Genomic DNA, 23,355 nt, shown 5'->3' on the forward strand with positions numbered 1-23,355 from the left:
AGCAGAAAGCCTGCCGAGAGGTAGGAGACAAATAAGAAACTATGTGAAGAATGGGGATTTCTGATGAGAGCCTCTGATGATGAATCCCCTGCTACTATGCTTGTGAGAACGGGGCCAGAAGTCTCAGCTCTGAGCTGCTGTTCCTCTGCCATCAGCGCTCTCACTGCAGGGCTGGAGCAAAAATGCAGTGGTTATAAAAAGCGACAAGATCAATGATCTGTACAAGGGATGTAACAAGGCAACTACCTTGTCAAAATGATATGAGAAGGAGTGGTTATAGCAAAAAGCAAATACGGCTCGGTGATGCTTTTTTTTGTCTCATAAAAGTAGGTTGAAGAAACCAAGATACATCGAAGCTGACGGTTTATTGAATTTGGCAGCAGTTCAAAGCAAGAACCGCTTGTCCATGCTGTGCCAGAGCTCACACCCGCTATCTGCAAGAGGTAAGGGATGAGGAGCGCAGATGCTTCGCACAGAATAAAGGAGTGAACTGATTATTCTTCCCAAGTCTCAGAGGATGCTCTATGCAGCCCCCAACACAGAAATAAGTACATTCAGTGAAAAACTGTTGTAATAAAATAACAAAAACCTGACAATTAAGGGTGGGAGGTGGCATAAAGAAATTCTTTAAAAAAAACATTCCACTGAACCTCCAATACTTCTCCTGGTATATAATAAAAAGACAAGAAGAGCTGTTTACAAAGTCCAGCCACACATGTTAAGTCCACCCAAAAAGCTCCATTGAAGTGAAAGGAGAGGAGGGTGTGAGGATTCTGCCTATGTTGGAGCTAAAGCTTCGAAGTGTTTTTTCTCAGCGACAACTGCATCCGGAATTTAGCGTGTTTCAGCAATAAGTAGGAGCTCAGAGAATTTTTAACTTGTCTAATTATAGCAAGTTGGTAGTGTAACTATAATTATGAGAACAGAGACACTATGCCTAGAAGAGCTTCTGGTGCCAAGGAGAGCTGTTAGCAATGATAAGTGTCCCCGGTACACACCAAGATAATTTAGTTCTTGTTAAAATATATGTAAGGGCTCAGACACCTAAGTGGTCCCGGCAGCTGAACAAGTCCCTGCGCAGGAGCAGTAGCTAAAAGCTCTCAGTCCCCAGCAAAAACAAAGCATGCTAGTTTCGATCTGCAAAGATTTAAGCCAAGGTAGTTAATTTCTCATTTCCAACAGGAAGTAAGAGCACAAACAACTTATTTCCGTGGTTGAAGTGATGTGGTACTCATTAAACAGCAGTAACTTGACAGTTCTGAACTCCAGCTGTTTCATCCTGACACAGAGAAGCCATCCTGGAGATGAAAGGGCCTGGGGACATCCCACAGCAGCTGTTCCCACACGGAGGCTGGAGGCTGCAGTGAACAAACCGCAGCGACTGCTCAGAAGTTTCTGGCCCTTACTGTGTTTTAATAAAATATGTGATGATAAGCTGAGATCACCCAGCTGAAGTGAAGTAGATTTTAATATACTTAATATCCTTATTTTAATAGACAACCTGAAATAGAAGAGAAAAAAACTCGCGTGAGTCTTCGCCTTTGTCACAATGCAGGAGATAATGACACTAAACATAAGATATTTGCCTTGCACTACTGCAAAATTCAAATAAATTTACAATTTTTATATATTTGTGGTTCTTTTGTCAGTTTTCCAGAGCACAACCCCCCAATTCTGGTTTCTGTTTGAAAACACAAGAAAAACTTGAGGTTGAATATATGTTGCTACCGCTTTTGATTTTAGAAAAATTCAGTGCATAAAATTACTTCAACAATAAAATAAATACAGATACTAGTCCAACCATACTAAATCTCTTCCTTTTGAGAAAAAGATAATTACAAGAATACAGAATTCCTCTAAATTTAATTTGATAAATCTTGGTATTTAAAGTTATCAAATAATAATGGTACAGCTAGTAGACATTGATACAGCCAAACCAGAAAACAAGATCAAATTCAGAAACAGAATCTTTGATCATAGAAATCACTGAAATGCTAGACATTAAGTGCAAGAGACAGAACTGTAACAGGACTCAAAAAGAGGAACTCACCTCATTTGAAATGGAGTTATATGAGAAAAATAAGGACACACAAAAAAACAAGGGCTGGGTTTCATAATTCTGATATGTTCATAAAGATGTAGGTGTACTAGCCTTTTACTCAGCAAAGCAGAACACAACTCACATCACATCATCAGCACACTGCAGCTAAGTAGGATGGATATTGATGTGAGAAGCTAGCACATAGTTTCTGATAATAATGTAATCATGCCATCTTCCTACAGCTTTTCAAATAAACCGATATATGCAATAAACCCTAGTAATTGTTAGTGAGACCTTTCAAGTACCAAAGTGAAAATTTGAGTCAAAGGACTGGAAACAAAGATTGCAGCAAGCAAATTAACAGGTTTTAGCAGACTACAGCTTGGAAGTGTTATACATGAAAAAAAATATGTAAGCAGGTGGTCAGAATTAAGACTATAGACCAAATTCTGTACCAGAGGCACAGGAGAAATGTTAGGTGTCATCAAAATAGGTGTAAAGCTTAATGAAAAACCGTAAAACTAAAAGGACTGTCAACTATTCAAATGCATTTCTTCATAAAAGAAGAGTCTTTGGAGAAATGTCACCTCAGCAGCATGAAAAAAAATACTTTTGTCAGCAAAACCAAATATATTAAAATATTACTTTCATGCTGAAGTCGTAAGTATTCACTTGTTATTTTTAATTGTTGTTATTAGTATTTCTTTGGTTAAAAGACTTCTGAGGGAGACAATGGGTTCAAGAAGAAATAAATGAGACTGACCAGGGCATTGTTTTTAAAATAATTTCTTTTCAAAAGTGTACATCAGGCTTGTTTCTTTGGACAACAGCAGTACCGTGCCCCCAGAGACAGCAGCCTCCGCTTGAAGCAAGAACTCTTCTTTCCCAGGACCCCACCATGACCTCCTGTGGACTTTAACACAAGGCCCGGGTTGGCAGTCACAATCTCAACCTATACACTTGGGACATGGTGATCTGTGTGGCTGGGGATGTTCATTTTGTCCTCTAACCTTGCCTACCAGGAACAGTTTAGTATCTTTGGCTACACTCAGGAAAATTTCACTGTGCCTAAGGGTGAGGGAATGGATTTGATCACCTCTAAGACCGCTGCTTATTTACTACCTCATGATCAATCCATGAAGCCTCTTTGGAGAGCTACCAGGCCTGCATCTAGTCTTGCCTTCGAGCAACTTGGGTCATTGTCAAAACAACCCCAGGGGGGTGCAACATTTCTATACTCTTCTCCCGTCTCCTAAATATTTGAGGTCCGCTCTGTATGCACACAGTGGGAAAGAGTCCCTGTCCTGAGTTTACAGTGTAAGTGGTCAAAACAAGCAAAGAGTGAGGGAGGAAGAGATGAATATCCACCATTGTTTCTCTCAGTGTCTACCTATAGCCAGTATTGTTTGCAGCTGGGAAAAAAAATGCATTCTTAGGAGAATAAAAGCCAAACCATCTCTGCTTCCCAGGGAAAACCAAACTACTTTTCATCTACAAAGCAGCAAGCTTCTGCTAAAATATCCTGTGTACTACAAAAACTAACCTGGATTGATGGCTATATCACTCACCAGAGATTATTCCCAATAGCCTGCAGCCAGGGAACACACCCAGGGTCCCCTTCCAGTTCTCCTGAGGTCAGCAGCAGGGCTAGACACATCAAGAGCAGCCACTGGTTTGGGTGGCTCACTTTTCAGCTGCACATCCTCAGAGGATCCTCTGAAGATGGTCAGTAAGAAGGTGAAAAACCCCAAAACACTGGTTATATTGAGTGTTTCATCTTTAACTTGGCATTTTTTTCCAATTGCCTGGAAAATACACTCCCAGCCTTTCTTCTTCCCAGGCTGTGCGAGCAGAAGTCCCAAGAAGGCTGCAGAGACCACAGGGCAAAGGCAGGTCCTACCTTCCCAGGTGAGAGCTGAAACAATCCTTGTAACTGGGGCAGGATATCTGGACACTTTAGATCAGGCAAAAAGGTGACTCTCACCTTGGGACGTGGGCTGAGCAAGCAACAGAGACAGCACATTGGATTTGCAGTGAACTGATCTCCTGGGAAGAAGACAGGCAGGGGAGAGCTCACTTTTGTGTACTGAGGCTTTAGCATCCTGCAGCCAGGAAAGGAAGCTTCAGGCTGGTCTGCACAGACAGTGATCCCACAGTAAAACAGATGATTAAAATCATATGCAGTAGTTTTAACTCAGGACAAATATGCAGGTATAGTGGTTTTCTCAAAACAGAGAAAAGATCTTCTGTGAGCACTTAAGACCGAAAGAGGAAAGGATCTATATCAGGATCTGAGTGCTCTGTAGGAAAACCGCCTCCTCAAAAGCATGACTGCAGTAATGACTTAATAACTATCCTGACTATCAGGTAAGAGTTGGTGCCATGAAGTTCAGCAATAAGGCAATCTGAATGGATTTAATACTTGAGTATTCCCAACGTGGAATAACAACCAGGTTCATGTACATATTTTCAGATAAATCAGAGCACTTACAAAAATACTTTCCCTCATCTCTTCTTTTTGCATTAAGACAGCACGATTTACTGCTCTAAGCAATGAGACAATGTTTTCTCTCAACAACAGGATTATTTGAAACACTTTACGCTGGCTGTGATTAAAGAGAATGCGATAGAGAGCATGGCACATAAAGAGGGATAGCAAATGCTGCCCTTAACTGCTCCTCCAAATGAGAACATCTAATACTTTTAATGGAAATACAGTGTTGTACTCCTACCAGCTCCATTATACTGAGTAACATGACAGGTCCGAATCCCAATCCCACTAGTTTTGAGATGAAGCAGAAAATTGGTGACAGGCTGCAGTAAACAATGATGGATTTATGATGTTGTTTTGGAAGAACGAGCATTGTTTTGAAGGATTAGATGCTGTAATCTGTACAGTAAGTCAACAAAAAGGCACCATAACAGGAACAGGTGAGGAGCAGGCTTCCAATTACTAATGCAAAATAATGCAGTTTATTCACCCTAGTGTGATTACCACGAGGTGATAAAATCACTCTATGGCAGCAGAAGCGGCTTGCTAGATGAAGTGGCAACACACTTTCCCCCTTGAAGAGCTTCTACTCTTAGCTGCAGATGTGCCCAAATCGTGAGGGAAATACCCAAAAGCAGATAAGGAAAGAGAGAGCAGGGCCAGGCTGCTGGGGCTTTCTGGGGTGGCAGCAGAGCCAGCGGGACAGAGGAGTGCCAGAATGATCCCCTGCACACTGAAACCATCACCAAAAGCCCAATATGGGCTAAGGTGGGTTGTGCCTTGCCAGAGACTGGTTTTGCCCCAGAGGTATGGTTTGAGTACAGGGATGTAAATGAGACGCTTCTGATTGTCACTTCTATTGTAGACACTGAAAAAGAGGAGATAGAGTGAGGATGACCCACGGGCACTGCCCACCTGGGTTAGCTGAGTATCTGCCTCTAGGCTAAGTGACCACTTTCTTCATGTCCATTTTGAAACCACCTGCTCCTTTAATACTTGCTCGTCAGAAACACCTTTTAATTCTCCGTATGTCTCTTCTTAGCAACCACAGCAGCTACCAGTGACAGCTGTGTACCACTGCCATAGGGGCAAAACAGCTAGTGTATAGTGGCAAGATTCCCAGGGCTTGTTATTTTCTCAGCTTGGGGCAATTAAAGCCTTAGCAGCCAAATGATGTCACCAAATAAAAATGCACACTTCAATCAAATTTTCTCTCTGAGATGACAAGCAGCATGGTAAGAGAGAAAAACATACTAACACCAGTGGCAGAGAAAACTTCCTAATTATTTGACCTATTTGGCAAGAAACAAAATATTTTCATAGAATCATAGAATGGTTGGTGTTGGAAGGGACCTTAAAGATCATCTAGTTCCAACCCCTCTGCCATGGGCAGGGACACTTTCCACCAGACCAGGTTGCTCCCAGCCCCGTCCAACCTGGCCTGGAACCCTTCCAGGGAGGGGGCAGCCACAGCTTCTCTGGGCAACCTGTGCCAGTGCCTCACCGCCCTCACAGTAAAGGATTTCTTCCTTATAGCTAATCTAAACCTACCTTCTTTCAGTTTAAAGCCATAACCCTTCGCCCTATCACTACACGTTCTTATAAAAGGTCCCTTCCCATCTTTCCTGCAGGCTCCCTTTAGGTACTATAAGACCGCTATAATGTTTTCCCAGACCCTTCTCTTCTCCAGGCTGAACAACCCCAAGTCTCTCAGCCTGTCTTCACAGGAGAGGTGCTCCAGCCCCCTGATCATCTTTGTGGCCCTCTTCTGGAATTGCTCCAACAGGTCCATGTCCTTCTTGTGTTGGGGGCCCCAGAGCTGAACACAGGACCCCAGCTGGGGTCTCACAAGAGTGGAGCAAAGGGGGAGAATCACCTCCTTCAACGTGCTGGCCACACTTCTCTTGATGCAGCCCAGGATATGGTTGGCTTTCTGGGCTGTGAGTTCACATTGCCAACTCATGTTGAGTTTTTCCTCAACCAACACCACCAAGACCTCTGCAGGGATGACCTCAGTCCATTCTCTGACTAGCCTGTATTTGTGCCTGGGATTGCCCTGATCCATGTGCGGGACCTTGCACTTGGCCTTGTTGAACTTCATGAGGTTTGCACAGGCCCACCTCTTCAGCCTGTCCAGGTCCCTCTGGATGGCATCCCTTCCCTCCAGCATGTTGACCACACCACACAGCTTGGTGTCATTGGCAAACTTGCTGAAGGTGCACTTATTCCCACTGTTCATGTCACCAACAAAGATGTTAAACAGCACTGGTCCCAACAACAACCCTTGAGGAACACCGCCTGTCAGTGCTCTCCACTCAAATATCAACCCGTTGACTGTAGCCATCTTTGAGTCTGACCATCCAGCCAATTCCTTATCCACCAAGTGGTCCATCCATCAAATCCATGTCTCTCCAATTTAGAGACAAGGATGTCGTGTGGGACAGTGTCAAATACTTTGGCACAAATCCAGATAACATCAGTTGCTCTTCCCTTATCCACCAATGATGTAACCTCATTGTGCAAGGCCACCAAATTTGTCAGGCGTGGTTAGTGAAGCCATGTTGGCTGTCACCAATTGTTTTCCCTGTCCTTGTTTTCCATGTGCCATCACAGAGTTTTCAGCAGGATCCACTCCATGATCTTACCAGGCACAGAGGTGAGACTGACTAGCCTGTAATTCCCCAGGTCTTCCTTTTTTCCCTTTTTAAAAATGAGGACTATGTTTCCCCTTTTCCAGTCAGTGGGAACTTGACTGGACTGCCACAGCTTCTCAAATATGATGAATAGAGCCTTACTTTGCTCTCAAGGGACACTATTTGGGGGTAAACCTGGTTCTTAAAATACACTGCAAGTTTGGTGAGTCAGTGCAGGTCTTCAGTCCTATTTAATCATTTGCCTACAGCACTGCACACTGCAGGGAGATGTAAGAAGAAATGCAGAAAAGTAACTGCTGTTAATGTAAAATTCGTGAAATTGGATTAGAAACATAGTTAGGGCCAAAAACCTGCCTCCACTCTAGCTTGTGAGAATTTTGCCCTTGATGGCAGAGAGCAAAAAGCACCGTTAAAAGTTAACGCCAGTTTGTAACGCGATCGTACCTCAGAACAGAGACTTAGTGTGTTCACACCAGTTTTGTGTTGGAATCTCAAAATAGCTTCATCCAGCCACTTGCTTATGAGACCTGCCAAGTATAAAATTGTGCAGAAAACCTTGGTTGGAAGCTTTTTTTTACAAAGATCAAGTACTTAAAAGTTAGGCAAAGTTGTACAAACAGCATGAAGCATTTGTGGTTTGCTCAACAGAAGAAAACGCCGTATTCAGAAGAGGTAGATGCTGAAATTTCAAGCCTGATACTTTAGTCCAGTGTTTGATTTAAAGAGAACAGTAATCGCATCCCACTTATCTCGCTGATAAAGAACATGGAGCTGCCGCAGTCAGCCTGGAGGGAAGCCAAGGCAAACCCAGGCAGAACTGAAAATTCCCGTTAAGATGACTGAGCGGCAAATGATGGTTATTTATTCCAATCAATTTGTTAATTTATTTCTGGAAAAGCTGGATTAATTTGTTGCTAATCAAAACAAGGACATATTCATTACAGTGTGTATGATGAACCACTACTAAATAGGCATAGCTAGGATTTCTAATAGATTTTTTAAAAAGAAGACTGATTTGGTAGCTCACCCTCCCTAAAGAAGACCATTCAGGCTCATTTCCCTACAACATATACTTCTACCACTTTATCCAGGCTAATTTCAAACACCACACTGATGGACCATCTAACCCAAATTCTTTCATCTCCCCAGTGCTGTAGCCCTTGCTGACTCTTCACTCCTAGCTGTTCTCCTTCTACCCATACTCTCAAACACTAGCATCTGTTTAACTGCTTTCCCTTTGCTTACCACTGGTTTAGTGAGGATAACCTTATCTGCTGAGGCCTCTTGTCACCTCTGCTGCTGCTGCTGCCCAGGCTGGGTCACTTAGGACTTGGCTTTCCACAGTGCTCAGATTCTTCCTCTTCTCTCTTGAAAAGCAGAACTACAATAATCATGAGACACGGTTTAAAAAATAAATGCAAGGTATAACTTATTTTAAATCTGCCCTAGCAATCCTTCTGTCTGAATCCCTAATAACATTTAACTGGCCCTTCTCTGAAGTCCAGCCTCACTGATCCCATGCCGATAACGAGGTCTCTGAAGCCTGTCCTGAGCAAACATGCCAGCAGCAATTTCATCAGTGCTTGGCAGAGAGGCCAACGGTGATGTCTTCACTCCTGACAAACTTCCAGCTGGTCCAAGAGGACAGGTACAATGCTGAGATTCAGTACCTCTGCAGCCCAGAACGACACTGGCCAGGCCCCACCCCTCACTGTTTGCTTAGTTCTCCCGAGTGGGTAATTCTGAAATGACATTTCCAACACCGTGACCTTGCTCTTTTTCTCTGACTGATAACAGCATGAGCACTTTGGAAAGGCCAGGAGAGGGAAGAACCAGCAGCAATGTGGGTGGGCAGGGAAGCTGGCCTGGCAAAGCCCAAGTGCCTCCCCCCCGCCCAGCTTCATCCTTTCCCTCATCATCAGCTGTGTCCCCTCTCCCCAGTGCCAGCCACCCGACACCCCGGGCGTACAGAGGCTCATTAAAACCCCACTGCCAAGTCAGGAGAGCAAGCTCTGTGGCGGGGGGAGCCGAAGCGGGCGCATGCCAGTGGCTGGCAGGGGGTGTGGGGGGGAACACGCTCCCCTGCCTGCTCTCAGGGCGGGACATGGCGTGGGTGTGGGGCAGCCCCACATCCCTCTCCCGCACGGGAGCCGCTCGTGTCCCAGCTACCACCCGCCTCTCCGCCCGCGCTCCTCTTGTGGCTTAAACCCGGCTGGCAGCCAAACACCACGAGCCTCTCGCACACCCTCCCTCACCCCAGGGAACTGGGGGGGGGGAATTGGAGGCGTAAAGGTAAGGAGGCTCGCAGGTCAAGATAAAAACAGTTTAATAACTGAAATAAAACTAAAATAATCATTATAATAATAATAGTAATAATAGAAAACACAAACAGGTAATGCACAATGCAATTGCTTACCACCTGCCAACCGATTCCCAGCCCGTTCCCAGCCAGCGATACCAAAGAAGTGAGAACCCCAAAACCACGATCCTGGAAGCGAGAGCAAGCTTCCTGATCAACCCTCATCTATATACTGAGCATGACATTATATGATATGGAACATCCCACTGGCCAATTTTGTTCCATTGCTCTGGCCATGCTCCCTCCCAGCTTCTTGTGAACCTGTGCACTAGCAGGACATGGGAAATTCAAAGGACCTTGATTTCTTAGCAACAACTGAAAACATCAGTGCATTATCAACATTCTTCTCATACCAAATCCCGTACCAAATCCAAAACACAGCACTATTCGAGATACTAAGAAGAAATATTAGCTCTATCCCAGACAAAACCAGGACAACTCCCTACGCCCCGCTCCATCCCTTTTTGCATCTGAAGTTGCAAGTGGTTCTAATTTTTTATTTTTAAACTGCCAGATTGAGTCTTAATTATTTAAGCATCTTCCAGATTTAGAACGCTGTTTTCGCTGTGAAAGTAACACTCAAGTGCAATCATCTCTCATCAATAAACCATGGAAACAAATGTGTATGCCTGTCGGGAAGCAACTTTATTTAAAGCACATTGAAAAGTCAAGTTCAGTTACAGATATGAAAAGACCTAATTCTGGCCACGTTTGAATGAGTTCAGGACATTTTAGCTCAAGTGAGGAGAAAAAGGGACTCATGCTTATACAATTAGTTTTGCTAGGAGCAAGATTACTTGACTCCCCTCAGACGAGAAGGGGTGCCTCAGAAACATCCAAAACACACACTTGGACAAAGGGCCTTCAGAAAGGCATACCTGCTTGAGAGTTGCGCTGGCTTTCGGGGATTTTTTCCAAAGTGTTAAAACACATAGGCAAGGACAGCTGTGAGTGCTCATACCTTACTGGAAAGCGCTACAAAGCCTCAAATCACACACTCAGTAATTATACAGCAGTTCGGTCCTTCAAAGAGAAAAGGAAATAGAGACTTGGGCTTTAAAATGAAACAAAACCCAAAAAACAACCAAAAAGCATTCCTATTAACATCTTATTCTAATAAATAAGATTAAACAAAAAAAATCTATGGCATAGCCTCAATATCTCTCTGGAGAGGGATTTTTTTCTTGTCGCAGCGAGAGCTTAAGGAAGATTGTTTCTGATCTCACCGGGCACACACGCCGCGTTATCACGTTGCCTGTTTACAGCCCAGCATCACCTCTGGGGGCTGTTTGCACACCGAGCTTCCACCAGGTGAGGTCAGGTTGCAACACAGTGCTTCGGCTAAATGGCCATGGCCGTGGGACCGGGCCGTTACTGCCCGGGGGAAGCTACTGGACATGGGGTTGGCATGGTTGGCCTTGATGGCTTCACCTGTACGGCCGCCTTCTACAGCCACAGAGGAAGCTCCAGGAAACCCTTTTTCCTCCAGCTTTCCAAAACTGCTGTTTCCTACAGAGCGCAGATACTTGATCTTGAGTAACACCCATGCAAATTGCTGCCCGACTCCTCTTCTTTGCAAAGCAAAGCTGCTCTTTATTTATGTAACATTTTAATCTAATTAGCAAAGAGATGGAACAAACTCCTGGAGGGTGGTGGGGAGGGGAAGAAATTACAAGGTCACCTTCCAGCATGTGGGAGAACGTGAGAGAGGGAAAGAAACAACGCGCCTTCTTCCCGTTGGCCATGCTAACACTGAGGCTCCCTCGCTGTTGCCCCATTAGGAGCTCACGGAGGGAAGGAAGCATCTGGAGTGGCTGGAGGGGACTTCTCCCCCTCTGCCGAGCGTCCCGGCCGTTGGAGGGGAGCCAAAGAGGATGCTCGGAGATTCCTTCCTCCGACACCCGACACTGTGGGAACGCAGGCTCAGTACATGCATCTAAACACCACCGCGAAAACGGCATGTTGATTATGGGATATGACCAAGGTAAAACCCTACACATTTACCGCACCCAGAGCTTGCGTTTGGAGACGCTGTAACGCAGCGCAGCCCGGTGCCCCCCACACAGGAAGCGGATCGACGGCATTTGCCCGCGACCTTTAATTTCGGCCTGCGGTTCATCTCATCATGATTGTCTTTAATTACATGACCCCATATTGTTTTTCAGTAGGGCCTCCCGCCTCCCTCGCCTGGGCCAGAAAACGAAGCGCCGCCCGATATACCCTTTAATCTCCACGCGTGGACGCGGGGGTTCGGCCCGCGGCCCTGCCCGTTCCCCCACCCCTCTCCCGAACCTTCCGCGGCCGCCGGATTGGCCCACGGCGGCCGTGACGTCATAGCGCCCCCCTCCACCGCCCCTTAGCCCCCCGCACCACTCTTACGTCACGGTCAGCCCACGGCCGGCTGTGGGGCGGGACCCCCCCCGCCCCTCGCCCGCCCACGGCCCCGCCCCCGCGGCGCCGCAGCGTGACAGAGCCGGCCGGTGCTCGCCCGCCCGCCGCCCCCCGCCGCCCGCCGCCGCCAGGTAGGGCCGCGTCCCGGGGCGGGGGGGCAGACACGGGGCTCCCCGCCCAGCGGCGGGGTATGTGCGGCCGCCCGGGCCCGGAGGAAGAGGAGGAGGAGGAGGAGGAAGAAGAGGAGGAGGAGGAGGGGTCGGGTACCGGGTGGGGGCCACGGCGGGCCGGGGGTGCCGATCCGCGGGGCGCGCAACAAGTGCGGCGGGGCGGAAGGCGGGCAGGGCGGCCGGCAGCGGCGGGCGGGCCGGGGGAGGGAGGGAGGGGAAGATGGAGGGGGGGGGGGGGGGGGGGGGGGGGGGCGGCGGAAGGGCCGGGGTTTTCGCCGGGAGCGTCTTTCGCCGGTGCAGTTAGTCAAGAGCATGATGCAATCCCGTATTGCCATGGCTACTGCATCCCCGGGCGGCGGCGGAGGCTCCTTCCGCCGTGGCGGGGCACAGAGCCGGGAGAAATAATACGGGCAGGAAGGGGGGGGAACTCCCCCCCCCCCCCCCCGCCCCCCCCCCCCGCCCCGTTCCCGGCTGCGTTTAACGGCGAGGAAGCGGCCCTGGGCCGTACGCTGCCTCCCCGGGGAGGGCTCAGCGCTGCTACGGCTCCACACGAAAAAAGCCTTGACCCGTTTTTCCCCCCCCGCGGTGAGCGTGTGCATCGCGGGCGTGCGTGTGCTTCACGCGAGCTCGGCGAACACGCGGGGCGGCCGGGCGTGAACAGCCTCCGGGATCGTGGCCGAGTGCCAGCGGGAGGTCTTGTCGGGCTCGGAAGGAAAGAGTTCTTCTTCTTCTTCTTCTTCTTCCTCCTCGTCCCTGAGCCCATCATCTTGCTCGGCAAGCCCGGACCGCGTTACTGGTGTTGAAACGGAGCCGCTGGTACGGTAATTCCCGGGTTTGTCTGTGGGACAGGGCAGATGCCACATTAAACTAGCGCCGTGGGGAAGTGCAGTGCTGCTAAAAGGTGCCTACCCGTTCTAAAATCTAAACAATTAACGTGTACAAGCGTTGGGAATTAAGTAGAAGAGGGAGGGCACGCGATAGAAATGTGTCAGTATGTCAGATGCGTATGCAGGGGCTTTCCTAAAAACTTTATGACTTCGCTTTTATCTCTTCCATCTCCTGGAAACCCTTAGGCATCAGCAGCATTAGAAGCTGGCAATGCTCGAGGTTATGCAGAGTGTCGTGTTGGGTGACATAAGTGTTTTCTCCTTCCCTGCCTGTGCTGGCTGCTTTTCTGCCCTCATCCCCCGCCCCGCCTCCCAGGGACGCTGAGGATCCAACTCCGGAGAGTTTTCCGGCACTGATCCGCTCTCTGATTCTGCAGACAAAAGGCCAGTTTTGCAGACCCGGGCAGGAATAGTAACACCTTGGCTTGCTCAGCAAGAAGGGCTCCTGGCAGATGACAAGAGGTGTTTCTCCCTCCGGCAGCTGGCTGTACTGCCTGCTCCGTGTCCCAGCCACGGGTGGACGGCAGTGTCCCGTACGGCTAACCGCTATTCTCGGCGCTTCGGGGGGATCTCTGGTGCGGTGGGATTCAGGGCGGCGGCGAAAAACGTGAGCAAATCGCTCAGCCGGCTGCTGGCGACGGTGAGGGGAAACGAGGCAGGGGCACGGCCGCAGTTAGGATGCTTCCGATCAGGAAGTCTCCGAAACCGCTCTGTGTAAATGGAAACGCGCCCCACCACTGAAACCAGAGGAGAGCAAGCGTGCAGGCGTCTCCGGCGGCACTCCAGAGCCTTGGGCCGGAGCTTTGGGCCAGGTTGCTTCCAGGGCGAGGTTGTCTCTGCAGGAGCAGCTCTCCCCCAGGACTGGGCAGCGTGGGGCTGCCGTTAGCCATAGGCTTAAACGGCCGCCGGAGGCCCCAGCTGGACGGAGGGTTTTGCAGCTGTGAGGTTTTTGTAGATGTGGGCTAACAGTGTTGTTGTGTCAGTATTAAGCTTCTAGCGTAGAGGGAGGGGATTTACTTATTTTTAATATGAACTTGTGAATAACGCTGAGGAGTTCTGCAGTGTAACTGATATTTCACTCTAAGCCCTCCTTGTTCCTTTGGTGCAGTTGCAGCCTGAGGTTTTTCCCTGCTGTTAGGAAACTCCGTAGCTCGAGATAAATACTGGTGTGTCCTCATGGCTGCTAACAGAAGTTGAAGCTGTGTCAGGGAGAATAAGCCTGTGGCATGCATGCTCTGATGCTGTTTAGCAATGAAAGCTGGAGTTTCTTATAATATTAGTCTATTTAGAGTGTACTAAACATAATCTGTTTTCAGAGTAGCGAGTAGTCATGTACTCTGCCTGGGGGGAGCTGTATTTGCACGCGCAGAGTGAGGATTTCCCTTGAAAACTTGTGGTGCCTGGAGATGGCGGGGGCTCAGCTGGGTAGAGATCCCTTTCCAGCTGTACACGAACTGAGGAGCAGATGAAAGGGACCTCTGCTGAGTTTGCTGAAGTTAAAAGTGGGTTTGTCATCAAAGGTGCTGTTGCCAGCTGACATGGGTCAAGGACGCTAAAAGAGAGGCCAGGATTTTGTTGGATTTTACTGAATTTCTTCTAAGGTACGCATTACGTACATAATGCATGCTGGAAGCCCTTAGAGACTTCTTTGTGTTTTTATCCATAAGTAGCTAAGTGACTTTATTGTAAGTGATCTAACTTAAGTCTCCTGTATTTTAGCATTCAAATGCAACCAGAGAGAGCAGCAGTGAAATTAATGTGCCATGAGGCTTTGTCTTGCAAGCTGGGGAAGAGTCTGGCTGTTGGTCTGTTTGCCTCACTGTGCTTTTTAAAAAGCAATTGCACTTCATGTGATTTCATATCCTTTACATACCAACAGCTGATCAAATGAACTATCTTTGACTAAAACTGGTGCGTATTTGGTACATAAATATAGCATCATTAAGGATACTCAGTTCATGTGCTGTCTGACCAGTGTCTGGGTGTACTTATTGCAGTATTTTTACTAAGTTGATCTTGTCTTTACATTTCTCAGCAAGAATTCCTCTTGTGGCATTCTTTGCCTTTAGTACAGCTAGAGATGATAATAAAATATTTTGAATTCTCTGGTCTAATCTCTTCTTTCCCTGCTGACCTTCATTTTGTGATGTTTACAAGAGGAATTAAGTTAGAGAAGATACGATTAACGGAACAAAAAAAAAAAGTAAATTGGAAATAATACCGTAAATCCGTCAGGCCTTTGAGTCTTAATTGCTTGTTCTTTTGCAACTCTCTAGGAGCAGATTTTGGAAATATGTTTGAAGATTGAGATTTTTGGAACAATGGTGGAACTGACCATATTTTAACATTTCAGGCTGACCTGGTGCTCAAGTCTGGCAGCCACAGGTGAAAAGCCCAGCACCGAGAGCCGATCCAGAGCTGCCCCTTGGGGAGCATATTTCTTGTAAGTGACATTCAGTTGGTAGTTAGTTAAATCCTCTCAGGTACTGAGCTGACCTCATTCCTTTACCTTCCTCATTTTTTGGGCAGCAAACATTGCAACATCAAATGCTTCTGGTTTTGCTGAGCCTGGAACAAAAACCACCCATACAGATCAAGGTGGTGGTGCTTGGAAGGTTAAAATGCTCGTCTTCTGCCTGTCTTCTAGTGGTCTCCCCAGTCCTTGCTCCGCGGTGGGCGAAGTGAGCCTCTCGATTAACACCATCTGCATCCCACCCGAGACAGATCTTTGGGAGAGAGGCGGCAATTGCATATGGTCGCATGTTAAAACAGCGTTGTGACTCTGTGTCTTGTCCTCTCTGACCCTCTCGGAGCTAGCCCTAAAAGGGTTCCACCGATGAGCGTTCACCCTCGCTCCTGCCTGCTGCTGCCCGATGGGCCGGGCAGGAGCGGTGCGGTGGTGTGGGGCAGCAGTCGGGCGGGAGGGTGGGCTCGGCGGCATTTCGGGTGTCACCTTGCTGCCAGCCCAGGAGATGGCTCGGACTCTGCTTGCTGCCTGGCCAGGGGTGCCTGCCGCGGCGGCAGGAAGGCAGGGCTCCCATGCCATGCACAGAGTCGTCTCCTGGGATGGGTTGTGCCGGGGGGGGGGCTCCTTCGGGCTGGGAAAGCAAATGGGCTTTTGGTGGTGTGGATTTTTTATTCCAGATGTTGAGGGTTTGTTCTTCGACTTCTCACAAACAGAGGCAGGGATGCTCGCTCACTGCTGAGGAGCAGAGCGACAAATACTTCTACCTATTATTTCTTGGGCTTTTTTTCCTCTCACGGGTGTCATGCTGTCTAGAGATGGGTCACAAGCAAACTCTCTGGCCTGTTCAAAGCTACTAAAGCTCCACCTAGATTTGGCAGCTCTTTGTATAGGTCATGAAAGCATGTAGAGGTGATGGTGCTGTTTGCTATAACCTCCCCTGTGTAATCAAACACTGTACTTATTTTGTGCTCTTAATTTTAGTTCTCTTTTGTTACCTTCTCTCATTGCTGTGTCTGAAATTAGTTTTATAGGGGTGAGACCTATAAAACTGTTTAAACATAGGAGCGCTTTTAGGGATGTTGGCCTAAGCTCTTCATGAGAATGCTCTTGTTTTCCTGTTTTTACAGTGTACACAATTATGTTCTTCTAGGATGCAGTATATGCTTTTGAAAGCTGTTTGACTACCCAGTAGACTTAAGAAATTGATGTTTACTGCATGCCAGTTAGAGCACACTTCCCTGTGTGTATCCAAATGCTTCACAAAGCAGACAATAATCCTTGTAATCTGTAGCTGTTCTGTCATATTCAATATAGTCACAAATTTGTTTTGTGATTATTAAATGTGTTAAAAATGCAGAAGATTCCTGCAATCCAAACTGTTTATGCACGCTAGCATCAGAAGCACTTTTTGCCTAGATCGAAGATCACACACGAGAACAAATGGATAATCAGTGAATTACATAGAAGTTAGTCTGTTTAAAAACTTATTTCCAGTTCAAGTTTCTTTGCTATGGTCTTTTCTAAGGCTGTTTAAATTCGGTATTGCAGCAATACAGTTACGGGAGCATTGCTTCGGCTGACATCCCTGGAGTTCCCAAGTGCTGATTGGTAAATGTGGTTTGTACCTGGGTTCCTGAGGGCACTGCAGCCCGTCCCCTGCATCTGACCGAACAGCAGTTATTTCTTTGTTTGATAAAGGTATTGCAAACAGTGACCTGGATTGATTTTTTTTTTTTTTTTTTTTTTTTTTTTTTTATTGACAAATGAAGTAAGTGATGCCTCCAGTGTTACTATGGAGAAAACTCATAGAGTTGCTGTGGACTGTGTACACAGTGGCTCTCCCTAGATCTGTTTAATGAAATGAATCTAAAACTTATTGCCTTGGTTTCTCTGTTTGTGTTTTGGCATTTAGGACACATTATCTTACAGGGTAAATAAGAGCATAAGAGCAAACTTGTCCAAAGTATGTGGTCAGCAAATGCCTTCCTGGTGTGTTTGATGCATAGGAGAATTATTTAATTTCTTCAGTGAAATGGTTGACTCATATGAAACACAAAGCATCAGGCATTTAGAAAGCACAATGACAGTCTAATATATTCCCTTACCAGGTATAGAGTTTTTACAGATGCATGCTGCTAAGTGTGTCACTTCTCCAAGAACAAATGAATCATGCTACTTCTGCTGAACTCAGTGCTGTGAATTAAGAGTTGGTCTCGGCATCCCTTTGCCTCTGGGTATTTTGCATAGCCTTATTAAAGCATTATCAGCTGTAGAGATTATGCTTCGTTAACAGTAGCTTTGTTGATGACCAGTGGCATACTGAGCAAGTAGTAATATAAAAATCTTCCATGAACTTGTATTTATGCTAAAGTTGTCTGGGTTTAATTGACCTCCGTGTCAAAGCTTCATACCAAACATTTGCCTGCCAAGTGAGATGCTTTGGGTGATGACTAAATGCGCTGAGTTGCACTAACATTTATAGGAGACAAAACTTGCTTGTGTAAAGCTACAACAAACATGGAATAAACCTTTTTTTCCCCTGCATTTTCAAATTCTGCCCTGCTCTTTGATCCCTACGTAACCCTATCCTTTGAGACACTGGGTCAGTGATTTGAAGAAAGTGACTATTCCTCTTCTGTTATTGCTTGGAAACGCTCCTCTCCCTCCTGCTCGTGACCCTGAGAAAACTGTTTCTCTTCTTGTTGGCTCTTTGCTGTGACTGGAGGGTGATTGCGTTCTCCCAGTGCACAAGTTCAGGCTCTCTGCTCTAAAACAAAGGGCATAGACTTGACTTCAAATAGCACTCCAGCTTTTAAGGCATATGTGTGCTGGTGGATGTTTCTGTTGGTGTCAGGGTTCTTAAGGATGTTGCCAGTGTTAGGTAAAAACTAACAGGTAGTAAGTTGCGGAATAATGTGGTTTAGTTTATGAAACAAAATATACCTCTTGATATTGTAAGGAACTGAAGGAATTAGTGCCTCAAACGTTTATCGACACAGAAAACTTTGACAAGCTGTGGCTTTTGTGATTAGTCTAAGGAACGCCACCCAAGGAAGTGTGGAGTGTATTGAAGGATGCACATCCCCACTCCCTTGCAGTTGTATTGCCAAACTCCTTAGATAAGCCTCAAAGGAGGGAAATGTGGACTGAGTGAAACCATGTGTTTGGGTTAAAGGACTGATAAGAGAGATAAATAACCGGCACTAGACTGACTTAAGCAAAAACTAAGGAAAAAGTAAAGGGGAGGGGGGGCGAGCATGACCACCGACTTGATTTACAAGGGAATTGGTGCACCCCATACTTCCTCAGTGCATATGCAGAACCAATGCTCCACCCTTTCCTTGTCACTCATGGAAATGAGTTTGTGGAATACCTGCCTCTCTCTGTCTACTATGCTAATCAGCTGATAAGGGCGAACTTAAAAGGCGACAGAAAACTTTGTGTGTACCCACCATCCAAGATTTCCAGACCTGAGACAACACTGGAACGAGGGGTGGTGACTGGACTCTTCCCCTTTCCTTTCCTTTTCTTTTCTTTCCTTTCCTTTCTTTCTTATAGATCTATCAATAAGAGACCTCATTGCTTACTAGCCTTCTCCAAATTTAAGTTGTTTCTACCGCAAGTAAGACATTTTAACTGGTTGTTTGGTGGTGTTTCACCTTAATTTAAACCGAGGGGATCACAAAACCTTTACAACTCCCTGAGCTCCCAGTCCAGGTCGCAACAGGTATGGTATGGGTTTAGGCCATATGTTTAGCTAATTAATTCATAAGTATGCAAGTTTGCATTGGTGCCTGGTTGGCTTTTTATTGGCTTTTTTTGTTGTTGTTGTTGTTGTTTTGGTTTTGTTTTTTTCCCCCCTCCCTTTACTTTATGCTGTTACAAACTTGCTGGGAAGCATTTTGGATTAGGGCAGTGTTTCTGCTGTGCCCTTGTTGACTAAGGAGCCCCTAGCAAGTGCTTGTTATGGGAAAAAATCTACTTACCTTATATGTTATATGGTTGCGGGTTTGGAGCAGGCCATAGCTTGGTGGAGGAGCTCCTCTGCATTTGCTGAGTTAAAACCATGGCATCCATATTCTGACAGAGGTATTGAAGATCAAATCAGGTACTGAAGCTCTTAGAAATGAGCAAAAGAAATCTACTTGTACATTTGCCACTACTTTATCAAATGTCAGCATAGGGGTCTGGACATAGGAGTCTAGTTCTTGAGCTTGTTCTGTTAACCTTTTCCTGAAGGATTATCTCCTGCTCTTGGGTGGCTTTTAAAAATGCTGATGTTTTGAATCATCATTTTGAGAGTTATCTCCTAGCCAAACAGTAGGGAGAACCTTTGACTTAAGTAACAATAATTAAACCTTTAACTGGTAAGGAGGATGAGATTCTCCAATGTTTAACATGGCCCTGCCCTTTAGAAAAAGAAACTCGAGAAACCTTTTTACATGCTAAAGTTCAAATAGCATGCTAGTTTGGGTGCATGGCATGTATGCTTACCAAAAAGCATCTACGTGTTCAGTTCATTCACGTGGATGCTTGCATGCTTTTGAGCAAGACTTCACATGGTAACTGTGGACAATGATGATAGAGACACAGGAATCTGGATTTGCTTTTGAAGGACATTGATAGTTGTGCTTGCATTTTTACATATGTGCTTATGTGGGTTGCAGGGTAGCAGATGCTTAGGGTGTAAGTCTGGTCTTGGTTTGGAGGTTCATTTTTCTTTTGCAGTACTGGCATGGAGAGGTTGCTCTTATCTGATCCCAGACCCTGCAAACTGAGGCAAGCTCTCAGCTGTTTGTCCTAAATTAGGGTCATGCATTTATGCCTTGCGTCGTATATTTATCCCTCGGTTCACTCCTACACAGTGGCCTTTTGGTGTGGTGTTAAACTTTACATTAGCCTTGTGAGCTTGACTTAGTGCATGCATGAGGACCTCATTAATGGGGAAAATACCTGCACTTGTAACGCCGCCCAGAATTTTCCTTTTCATTAACATATGTGATACAGTGACAGAAAATAAGCTACTAGTCCAGCAGGCCTGCTTACTTACAGATTTTTATCTGCCTCCTTAACAGACCTAAGCAGAAAAGCCTCTTGCGAAAGATCTGAGCAAGTTTTTTTTTTAATATTTTATTCAGTTCTGACTTGCGTGCCACCCAGAAGGTGCAGCTTACACCATGGTTGCCTCTGCAGCCTCTAGTTTGCTTTGGCTACAGCAGAAGTGACTGGGTTTGCCCGGCCCCAGCTGCTGGACTCCGACTGTGGGCTTGGAAATTTTGGGTGGTTGTCCCCATCACCTTCTGCAAGAAGTTAAAACGCAGTGTAAGGGCTAGGAGAAAACACAAGTGAGGGAACACCAGCAATATATGGGGTGGCAGACCCATTATATAGAAACGGAGAGAGGTGGCACTAAGCCAGTCAGTAAGGAGTACTGCATTTGGCAAACCTTTTTTGTTCAGTTAAAAATTAGGAGAAAAAAATAATAGTAACACAGGTAGTCACAGAAAGGCCACTGTGTTTCGGTATAGATCATTGCCCTGCTGATGCGTGAGCTGCTGCCGCCTCTACTTGCTTATAGGTAAAAATTCTGCATGGGTGCAAGCCATTTTTAGAGCCAGTGATGGTGTCAGACTACTTGTCACGAGAGCTTAAATGGTTGCAGCTCTGTCCTCAGGTTTTACAGCCTTCATCAGGTTCCCAAGTAATTCTTCAGAGGCATACTTGGTCCTCCACTTTTATTTGACAGGTTCCCGGAACCTCTAACTTCCCTGCCCTTTCTTTGCCCTTTCAAAACCATTGTCATCTCCCTTTGAAGCAAGCAAAAGCACACTATGAGTCTGGCTGTGCCTTGCAGAACAAAAATAACATCCTTTGGTACTTCTTTATATTGATTTCTTGTTCTATCACCACTGCTAAGTGGTTGTATTAAGGTACAGGAAGGGACCGCTAATGTCATTTTCAAAGGTTTTCCTCTCATTTTTTGAAATTCATCTAATTGACTTGCTCCTTCTAAATTCAGTGCAGGGCTTGTTTAGATAAGATATCTAAACTCTAGTTGAGCAATTGCAGAGCTATCATGAATTTCCAGTTGTTCAAACCTAGTACTTCTTGGTTTCTCCAAACACGTCAGGCTCAAATGATGTACTGGCATGGATATCAGTTGCATATAGCACAGTTCAGTTTTCTAAGCGTTTATGGGGATTGATTTTGTGTCTTAAAATATACATTTAGGAAGCTCTTAAAACGCAGATCTGAGTTCTGAAGGATGCACTTGGTGAGAACAGGGGGATGTCACCAGGTTTTAACCAACGCTTACAGTGTATGAAAAATGATGGTCTCAGAGTTGAGTGCTTTACATCCTTTAGTGCTGTGTTGCCTCCAAAGGAGAGATGTATGGCCTTGGGAGGAGGTGACCATCTTTGAACCTACAGTGACAAGGATTGTAAGTGAATGCCAACTGCATGTGTGAAGGAGGTTAGGAGTGACGTTAAGGGGGTTTCCACCCATCTTCCTGCCTCGTTTTTTCTTGCTGCTTTTTTTCTCAGCTTCTTTTCTCACTTTCATATTTCTCTCTGTATCTATGTTTTAGGCTTAGCCTTTTAAAAGCTTATTCAGCCAATGCCCTGGGAGGTTATTTTTCAGAACAGAGGAGCAGGGCTGGAGTTTGGGCTGAGCTGATGAAGGAGCCCTGACCAGCCATCAGCAGCTCTGATACATCCCTCCTTACAGCAGCATCGCTCTGCCTAGAACCCTACAAACTCTCACCTAAGCTTTCAGTCATAATGTAAGAGCAGAATATTAACCAAATCTGGTGATTCTTTTTTTTTTTTTTTTTTTTTTTCTCCCCCTTCCTCTCTTCCTCCACCACATACCAGATCCTGCATGAGGCCATGAACTCAAGCATTTAGGTTTCCTGGTCCAGAATAGCAGGTCTATTTAAATGAAGAGTCCCTTCGCTGGTGTTTATTTTAGAGATGATACATCTGTGTGGAGGGCTTGTATTCCAGGGAGAGAAAAACATTGTAGAAAATAGCCTTCAACCACTGGAATTGTCTTTTGATATTTGCAAAATTGGTTCGTGAAAGAGGTTTTTGCACAAAAGTATGTTTTGCTTTTAGCATGCAGTAAAAATAGAGCCATGGTGGTGGCAAGATTCCAGAGCAGGAAACTTTGAGAGCTGCCAACATGAATAAGCAATTTAGTTGCCTGAAGCATCATTCTATATCCTTCACAGTCTGTATGAAATATACATGAAATAAGTGCACTCAGAATATAAAGGTTTGGGTTTACCTGCTGAGCAACTTTAATATATTGCCATCCATATAATAGATATGCACAGAATTATACTATAGAGGTTAAAGAGCTTGTCTTTTGCCCAGAGTTTCAGGAGTTGCTTTACAAGTCTGACTGATGAAATGCAACATAATTCTTTTGTATCTGTCACTCCTGGCAAAATATGAGCTCTTATAAAATACACTGTAAGTTAAGTGTCAACTTTGCTGCAAGCAGCATAGTAAAGGAGAGTTTTATTTTCCATAATTATCTAGCAATGTGTTTCTCTCATATAATGAATTTAATTATAAGCTTTGGGCTTCAAGTAAAAAATGTTTAATATTATCATAAAATCAAACTTCCCATTGAAATCTAGTCTTAGGCTACTGCACTCAAGGTGTGTCTCAAATCACTAGTAAGGTTGTTGATTGTTGTTTCTTAGAGTATAATATGCTTCAAGGCTGAGAATGAAGGGGGATGTTTCCCACCTGACTTTAGGGTCCTCAGCTGCAGGCTGACCAGTGTATAGTAAGAGTTTTTGGTCATAGTCACCATCTATTAGCTTTTGATTTCAATCTTTTTCTATGTATTTCTTTTCATTAGCTCTGTTTCTACTGGAATAC

General features: G+C 45.7%; 1 protein-coding gene and 1 long non-coding RNA gene across 8 annotated transcripts in view; one reads left to right on the plus strand and one right to left on the minus strand.

The window, feature by feature from the left end:
- Nucleotides 1-346: 346 nt before the first annotated feature.
- On the minus strand, nt 347-8,800 carry LOC116965652. Its single transcript, XR_004409518.2, has 3 exons — nt 8,432-8,800; nt 7,631-7,713; nt 347-1,501 (listed from the first exon to the last, which is right to left on the minus strand). It is a non-coding gene; the product is annotated as an uncharacterized LOC116965652 (long non-coding RNA).
- A 3,196-nt stretch (nt 8,801-11,996) lies between these two features.
- The window catches only part of ELOVL5 (ELOVL fatty acid elongase 5), a 41,609-nt gene continuing 30,250 nt past the window's right edge, over nt 11,997-23,355 (plus strand). For 2 of the 7 annotated variants that reach the window (XM_033009882.2, XM_033009885.2), the window contains exons 1-2: nt 12,355-12,922; nt 15,347-15,436. The gene's annotated coding sequence lies outside the window, so the exon portion shown is untranslated. Of the gene's footprint in view, nt 12,068-12,354; nt 12,923-14,575; nt 14,595-15,346; nt 15,437-23,355 lie in introns of those variants that run through there. The other 5 variants (XM_033009883.2, XM_033009884.2, XM_033009888.2 and 2 more) reach the window with 5 other exon arrangements.

Source organism: Tyto alba, unplaced genomic scaffold, assembly GCF_018691265.1.
Source record: "Tyto alba isolate M040663 unplaced genomic scaffold, T.alba_DEE_v4.0 Super-Scaffold_40, whole genome shotgun sequence".
In the NCBI taxonomy this organism is placed as follows: domain Eukaryota; kingdom Metazoa; phylum Chordata; class Aves; order Strigiformes; family Tytonidae; genus Tyto; species Tyto alba.